The sequence below is a fragment of the Crinia signifera genome, chromosome 5 (genome assembly GCF_055691185.1).
Source record: "Crinia signifera chromosome 5, ASM5569118v1, whole genome shotgun sequence".
NCBI lineage: Eukaryota > Metazoa > Chordata > Amphibia > Anura > Myobatrachidae > Crinia > Crinia signifera.
The window spans coordinates 187,118,222-187,126,927 of record NC_139221.1 but is presented as its reverse complement, the minus strand read 5'-3'; the positions used below and the strand labels follow the sequence as shown (position 1 = coordinate 187,126,927).

General features: G+C 44.2%; 1 long non-coding RNA gene across 1 annotated transcript; it reads right to left on the bottom strand.

Moving 5' to 3' along the window:
* Nucleotides 1–4,146: 4,146 nt before the first annotated feature.
* On the bottom strand, nt 4,147–7,763 carry LOC146079614 (uncharacterized). Its single transcript, XR_014474648.1, has 2 exons — nt 6,186–7,763; nt 4,147–5,458 (listed from the first exon to the last, which is right to left on the bottom strand). It is a non-coding gene; the product is annotated as an uncharacterized LOC146079614 (long non-coding RNA).
* Between the last annotated feature and the right edge of the window lie 943 nt (nt 7,764–8,706).

Below are 8,706 nucleotides of genomic sequence, written 5' to 3'. Positions count from 1 at the left end.
CTCATCCTTTTCATTGGGTTCTTAGTCTGCTGGCAAAAAGGGGCATGGTCAAATGTAGCTCAACCCTCAGCCATGTCAAGGGCAATACTCTGAATGACATTCTGGGCTTTTGGACCCAAAGGTGCGGAGCCAATCAAATTTAAACCTCCTCTTCCTTTTCAATGGCTTTTGGCACTGCTGGGAAAAAGGAGCATGGTCAAATGAATCTCAACCCTCAGCCATGTCAAGGGCAATACTCTGAATTGCATTCTTGGCTTTTGGAACCAAAGGGGTGGGGCCAAACATACTTAAACCCCCGCAGCTATTTCAATGGGTTTAGGGGCTGCTAGGCAAAAAGGGGCATGATAAAAATGAATCTCAACCCATAGCCATGTCAAGGGCAATACTCTGAATGACATTCTGGGATATTGGACCCAAAGGGGCGGGGCCAAACAAATTTAAACCTTCTGATCCTTTTCAATAGGTTTTGGGGCTGCTGGCAAAAAGGGGCATGGTCAAATGTAGCTCAACCCTCAGCCATGTCAAGGGCAATACTCTGAATGGCATTCTTGGCTTTTGGACCCAAAGGAGCGGAGCCAAACAAATTTAAACCCCCTCAGCTATTTCAATGGGTTTAGGGGTGCTAGGAAAAAGGGGCGTGGCCAAATGTATCTCAACCCTCATACATTCTGGGCTTTTGTATCTAAAGGGGTGGGGCCAAACTAATTTAATCCTCCTCATCCTTTTCAATGGATTTTGGAGCTGCTGGCAAAAAGGGGTGTGGACAAATGTAGCTCCACCCTCAGCCAGGTCAAGGGCAATACTCTGAATGACATTCTGGGCTTTTGGACCCAAAGGGGCGGGGCCAAATAAATTTAAACCTCCTCATCCTTTTCAGTGGGTTTTTGGTCTGCTGGCAAAAAGGAGCATGGTCAAATGAATCTCAACCCTCAGCCATGTGAAGGGCAATACTCTAAATGACATTCTGGTCTTTTGGATCTAAAAGGGCGGGACCAAACAAATGTAAACCTCATCCTTTTCAATGGGTTTTGGGTCTGTGGGCAAAAATGGGCACGGTCAAATGTAGCTCAACCCTCAGCCATGTCAAGGGCAATACTCTGAATGACATTCTGGGCTTTTGGACCAAAAGGGGAGGGGCCAAACGAATTTAAACCTCCTGATCTTTTTCAATGGGTTTTGGGGCTGCTGACAAAAAGAAATGATTCTCAACCCTCAGCCATGTCAAGGGCAATACTCTGAATGACATTCTTGGCTTTTGGACCCAAAGGGGCGGGGCCAAACGAATTTAAACCTCCTGATCCTTTTCAATGGGTTTTGGGGCTGCTAGGAAAAAAGGGGCATGGCCAAATGTATCTCAACCCTCATACATTCTGAGCTTTTGTATCCAAAGTTGTGGGGCCAAACGTATTTAATCCTCCTCATCCTTTTGAATGGATTTTGGAGCTGCTGGCAAAAATGGGTGTGGACAAATGTAGCTCAACCATCAGCCATGTCAAGGGCAATATTCTGAATGAATTCTGGGCTTTTGTACCCAAAGGGGTGGGGCTAAACAAATGTAATCCTCCTCATCCTTTTCAATGGGTTTTGGGGCTGCTGGCAAAAAGGGGCGTGGTCAAATGTAGCTCGACCCTCAGCCATGTCCAGGGATATACTCTGGGTCCAAAAGCCCAGGGGCGGGCCAAACTAATTTAAACCTCATCCTTCTCATTGGGTTTTGGGGCTGCGGGCAAAAAGGGGCGTGGTCAAATGTAGCTCAACCCTCAGTCATGTCAAATGCTGGGCCAAAAGCTCTGAACTGCATTCTGGGCTTTTGGACCCAAAGGGGCGGGGCCAAATGAATTTAATCCTCCTCATCCTTTTCAATGGGTTTTGGGGCTGCTGGCAAAAAGGGGCATGGACAAATGTAGCTCAACCCTCAGCCATGTCAAGGGCTATACTCTGAATGGCATTCTTGGCTTTTGGACCCAAAGGGGCAGGGCCAATCAAATTTAAACCATCTCAGCTATTACAATGGGTTTAAGGGCTGCTAGGCAAAATGGGGCATGGTCAAATGAATCTCAACCCTCAGCCATGTCAAGGGCAATACTCTGAATGACATTCTGGGCTTTTGTACCCAAAGGGGTGGGGCTAAACAAATGTAATCCTCCTCATCCTTTTCAATGGGTTTTGGGGCTGCTGGCAAAAAGGGGCTTGGACAAATGTAGCTCAACCCTCAGCCATGTCAAGGGCTATACTCTGAATGGCATTATTGGCTTTTGGACCCAAAGGGGTGGGGCCAGACAAATGTAAACCCCTCCGCTATTTCAATGGGTTTAGGGGCTACTAGGCAAAAAGGGGCATGGTCAAATGAATCTCAACCCTCAGCCATGTCAAGGGCAATACTCTGAATGACATTCTGGGCTTTTGGACCCAAAGGGGCGGGGCCAAATGAATTTAAACCTACTTATCCTTTTCAGTGGGTTTTGGGGCTGCTGACAAAAAGGGGCATGGTCAAATGAATCTCAACCCTCAGCCATGTCAAGTGCAATACTCTGAATGGCATTCTTGGCTTTTGGACCCAAAGGGGCGCGGCCAAATGAAGGTAATCCTCCTCATCCTTTTCAATGAGTTTTGGGGCTGCTGGCAAAAAGGGGCTTGGACAAATGTAGCTCAACCCTCAGCCATGTCAAGGGCTATACTCTGAATAACATTCTGGGCTTTTGGACCCAAAGGGGCGGGGCAAAACGAATTTAAAGGCCCGATTTTTAATTGTATAGTCAACCATGGGTGATTTCATAACCCCACTATCCAACTACGCATGAAGTTGATTTTATATAGTGTGGCAAGCGCAGCGAGCCACCAAGCCCGAAGCATGGCGAGCGCAGTGAGCCCCGCGAGGGGACGCGGATTACTCTACATGTATTGTGAGTCCGCTCGCCACGCTTCGGGCTCGGTGCGCTCAACACACTATATAAAATCAACTCCATGCGTAGTTGGATAGTGGGGGTATGAAATCACCCATGGGTGACTATATAATTAAAAATCGGGAGTTTACAATGAAAAATCTGGTACTTATGTATTATCTGGTCTCCCATGTTAAATGCACCCCATTTTTTCATACCCCTACTATCCAACTACGCATGGAGTTGATTTTATATAGTGTGGCGAGCGCAGCGAGCCACCGTGCCCGAAGCGTGGCGAGCGCAGCGAGACCCGCGAGGGGACGCGGTCTCATAAGAAAAACGGGAGCCCAGATATTACATAAGTACCAAAAATCTTATCACATGAATTGTATGCCACTATATTGCATGCGATGCGATGCAATGAAAAAAATCGGGCGCCCAGATATTACATAAGTACCTATACTTTTATATGGAGTAAGTCCTCCATTTGCAGCTTTAACAGCTTCCACTTTGGAGTGTTTCTGTGGGAATTGTTGCCTATTTATTCTGTAGAGCATTTATAAGGTCAGGCACTGATGTTGGACAAGAAGACCTGGCTCATAATCAATTTCATCCCACAGCTGCTTAAAGGGGTAGAGATCAGGGTTCTGTGCAAGCCAGTCAATTCTCCCACGCCAAAACTCACCCATGTCTTTATACAGTAGTTCTTGTTTTGTGCAATGGTACAGAACCATGTTGGAATAGAAAAAGAGCCTTCCTCTAACTGTTGACACAAGTTGGAAGCATAGCATTGTTTAAAATGTCTTGGTATGCTGAACATTAACCATTTGAGTGTCAAGTGAAAATTGACAAGCATTTATCTTTATTCTTCATGACCTGTAATGTTTTCCTTATGAGCACAACTGTATTTCTTGTATAAGTTCACATACCCTAGCAGAATTTGTGATTTTCTGTCCGTTTTTCAGAGAATATGAATGATAACTTACAAACTTTTCTTTCACTTATGGTTAGTGGTTGGGTGAAGCCATTTATTGTAAAAAAAACAGATTTTACTCTCTATATCATAATCACAACAGAAACTACATAAATGACCCTGATTAAAAGTTTACATACCTTGCAGATTTTGGCCTGATAACTTGCACACAAGTTGACACAAGCAGGTTTGAATGGTTGTGGGATCACCTGTGATTTAAAGGGAGTGTTGATTGCACTAATACTGAATAACAATTGTTTAAAAAAGCAATTAATTTAAAGTGGTCAGGTGTGTAGTAAAAAGAAGATACCAATTTAATAATAATATATTAAAAACAAATTGATCAAAGAAAAACAATGACATTCAGATCGATAGTCACCATGTGTTTTCCAAAGTGCTAGTTTAGTGTGGAGCTTTCAGAAAATAGTGGTAAGTGGATCCAAAAGTTGTATTCCAATTGAATTTTCTCCACGGGTGGTGCTGGGCCTTTAAGGAGGTGGTGTGCCTCCAAAGAAGTCTTGTGCCTCAGGATGGAGTATAGATACAATTTCACTTTTCCTGAGAAGAGAATGTCCCAAATGGAGAGAGTATTTGTAGCTCCTGAATGGACCTTGGTTGGACCCCCACAGCTGGAAGGGCTAGATTTTTCTGGAAAAGGGTGTAGAAACTATCTGAGGTCACTTTCAATGGACCTTATGCGTTTTGCTGTCCTCAGCAGCTTTTTAAAAGGTGACTTGTTCACTGGACCGACCGGGTTTAAATACCCTTTGTAAAAGCAAGTATCACACACATCTGAAATAAAATGAATAATATGATCATATTATGCAAAGAAAAATCCAAAAATAACTTCAGCTGAAATACAGGACTGAAAAATAGTGGTGAACAATAAGGAAGCATTTGAAGAAAAATCGAGTAGAAGAAAGCCATTACTACGCAAATGCCGCAAAGCATCCTGCTTCCAATTCTCCAAAGAGCATAGAGACAATGCTTATAACTTCTGGAACAAAGTCATTTAGAGTGATGAGATCAACATTTTTTGGCCACAACCATAAACCTTACATTTGGAGAGAAGTCAACAAGGCCTATGATGAAAGGTACCATTATTCCTACTGTGAAACACGGAGGTGGATCGCTGATGTTTTGGGGATGTGTGAGCTACAAAGGCACTGGAAACTTGGTCAAAATTGATGGCAAGATGAATGCAGCATGTGATCAGAAAATAATGGAGGGAAATTTGCACTCATCAGCCCGGAAGCTGCGCATGGGACGTAATTGGATGTTCCAACATGACAATGATCCAAAACACAAGGCCAAGTTGACCCGTCATTGGCTACAGCAGAATAAAGTGAAGGTTCTGCTGGAGTGGACATCTCAGTCTCGTGACCTCAATATCATTGAGACACTCTTGGGAGATCTCAAACGTGCAGTTCATGCAAGACAGCCAAACAATTGACAGGAACTGGAGGCTTTTTGCCAAGAAGAATGGGCAGCTTTACAATCTGAGGAAATAAAGAGCCTCATCCACAACTACCACAAAAGACTTCAAGCTGTCATTGATGTTAAAGAGGGCAATACACGGTATTAAGAACTGGGGTATGTACACCTAGCAGGGATGATAGACTCAGCTGCATGCCCTAGATGCCAAGCAGCAGTTGCTGACTTATATCATTATTTCTTTGGATGTCCCTTGATCAGGGCATTCTGGCTGAAGGTAAAAACATTCTCTTTAAATCATTTAGTAAACTATGTACCATTTGGGGATGAATGGGCTATTTTCGGCATGCTCCCAGAAGGACAAAGGGTGGACAAGGGATGTAAAAAGCTGCTTCTAATAATCAGTGCAGTGGCTAGAAAGTCTATATTACAGGCGTGGATTGATACAAGGCCCCCGACCTTACAGATATTCAAAGAAAAGCTGCTCCATGTTTTTACAATGGAGTGGGTGGAGTGCTTAATGGAGAGGGAGAGACGCTCAGAAAAGTTCTTTAATGTTTGGGAAAGTTATATATCTATATTGTCATTATCATTGAGAATGAAAATACATAATTCATTGCAGCATACCCAATGGTACTCGCTTCGGGTACTTTCGGGTGACCCTCCGGTGAATATTGTCGACTAATCACGCCCATTGCTGTAGCATAATGGACAATATATACTGTTGTCAGTCTTCTCATTTTATGCAATGAACATATGTGACCCAAATGTATTGACATTGTAATTCTTATCTGTTATATAACACTCATTACTTAAATGTACATCGTATATGCTCTTGTACAATGGTGTTTAATAAAGTTATTTAAAAAAAAAAAAAAGAACTGGGGTATGTAAACTTTTGATCAGGGTCATTTGGGTAGTTTCTGTTGTCATTATGATTAGAAAAGAGTAAACACAGTTGTTTGACAATAAATAGCTTCACCCAACCACTAACTATGAGTGAAAGAAAAGTTTGTGAGTTTTTCATATTCTCTGACAAATGCCCAGAAAAGCACAAATTCTGCTAGGGTATCTAAACGTATGAGCACAACTGTATATAGATTCAAATAAAAAAATGTGTAAAAATAAGATTATAACAAATGTGAGTGACTTTGGCATTTTTAGCAGATGATATTTTACACAGATCGAATGGTGCCCATACACTTGTGTGATTGAGTGCGATGCGATCTCTTGCTGCTATTTCCCTTGAAGCGCCCCATGCAAGAAATCACATTGAAAGTGTTTCTTTATGCATTCAATGTGCATACAATCATACGATTTATCGCATGCCCCCTGCAACCTGAAATCAGGTGATGTAATAAGGGCTGGGCTATCTTGGGTATATAAACTGATAAATTGCATGTGTATAAAAACCACATGCAATCGCACATGCAATGCAATAAATATTAAGTGCAGCACATAATATATTGAGACGTAAGATTCGACCAGGAGACACATTTGATGTGCATACATTCAGGGCCGGCGACAGGGGGGGCCAAGGGGGACAAGTGTGACGGGCCCCAGAGCTTCTGTGCCCAGCCCGGCCGGCACCTGTACTAGCTTGCCTTTACGTGACTCCCACGGCCCATCCGTCTACTGCGCACTGTCTACGTGTGGCTGAGTCTGACTGTGTGCCACTGTTATCTACTGTGTGTGCGCCACCTGCGGCCCGGCTCAGAGTCTGTACTGTGCACAGGCGTACCCACTACTGGTGCTGTGGCCTTAGTCTCAGGCTTCTGTACTATTAATGCGCATGCTTGAGTCATCTGTTCCACGCTCTGCAAACGGCCTGCCCTGCCTGCTCACAGTGTTCTGCATTCTTTTGTGTAAGTGACAAGTCAAGGCAGGCAGCAGCCGCCGCCGCAGCAGGCCAGCAGCAGCCAGCAGAAAGCCGCAGCCAGTAGCAAGGCCAGCAGGATGGAGAACGAAAGAAGTCCTCACCTGAAAGCAGGATATGGAATCAAGAAAGATTGGGTGTAGCTCAGGCAGAAGAAGGTTGTGTGGGTTTGGGATTAGGTGCGGGGGGGAGGGGGGGACAGTAAAAAAAAACATGCCAACCACAGCCTAGCTAGAGGGGGACCCAGGGGTACCGACCCCCTTTGCCTCCCTTTAATCCAGCCCTGGGGGGATAGGGGCCCCATCAGTGTACAGGGCCCCAAGATTTCTGTTGCCAGCCCTGCATACATTCATGTGATTTATCACACCGATGGAATTGACCATGACTTGAGGTTTTGGGCAAGCCCCCTTTTCTCCAACCAGCCCCATATTCCTGCACCAAACATCACAGCTGGCATAACCTTCTTCCAGCATTTGCCAAACAGAAGCATGATTTGTCACCACAGAACAGGTTTCCATTGCTCCACAATCCAGTGTCCGTGTGCTTTACACCAGTCCATCTGACGCTTGCCATTGAATTTGATGATCTAAGGCAGGCATGTCCAAACTATGGCCCTCCAGCTGTTGTGAAACTACAAGTCCAATTATGCCTTGCCACAGTTTTGCTATTAGGGAATGCTAAAGCGATGGCAAGGCATGCTGGGATGTGTAGTTTCACAACAGCTGGAGGGCCACAGTTTGGACATGCCTGATCTAAGGCTTAAAAGAGACACACAGTTTAGACAGCGCAGATTGGACACAATTAGTCACTCAATAAATTTAAATTTAAAATTTATATCTATTTATTTTAGACAAATATTTTTGAAGATATATCAAACTTTAAAACAGATCACCGGCCGGTGGGGTTCATACAATACATATATGGTACCATAGAATAGGTATAATACACACAATCGCTAAAAAATCAAAAACATAAGGGCAAAATACAGCAATAATTTCTCTCAGCCTGGTTCAGCATATGCAGGGTTAATTTGCTGGTTTGTAAGCAGGGTTAAATGTGAGTTAAGCTGTTTGCCAAAGGGCTGTTAGTAGACAAGTTATTGTGCTGTGCTGTCTGCACAGAATCTGCTTTCAGCAGCTTTATAATTGATTCAGTCACACAGCCATACGTTTAGTATCATATTTAGCACATGGATTAGAGCAAGCAGAAATAAAGCAGTTTGGTATACTTATACTCTGCGACTTGCGTGATTATTTGTAATCCACTCTTGGGGGATAAGGACTGGTTTCCGCCTTGGATGGGTTCCCAGCTGGTAAGTGTAGTCTTCAGCTTTATCCAGAACGCTTCCGGCTTCCAAGTCTCCCCACGCTGCGGTGCCTCTCGTGTACAACAAGCAAGGGCTGATGCTGATGACGCGTTTCCCCGCCTCTCCTTAGTCAGCGGCTTCCTCAGATGACGTGGGATTCTCCCACTGCCCCTATTTGACATACTGTGCGTCGTCCATACGGGCGTGTGATTCGTTGCTTACTTGTCTTGTTCTG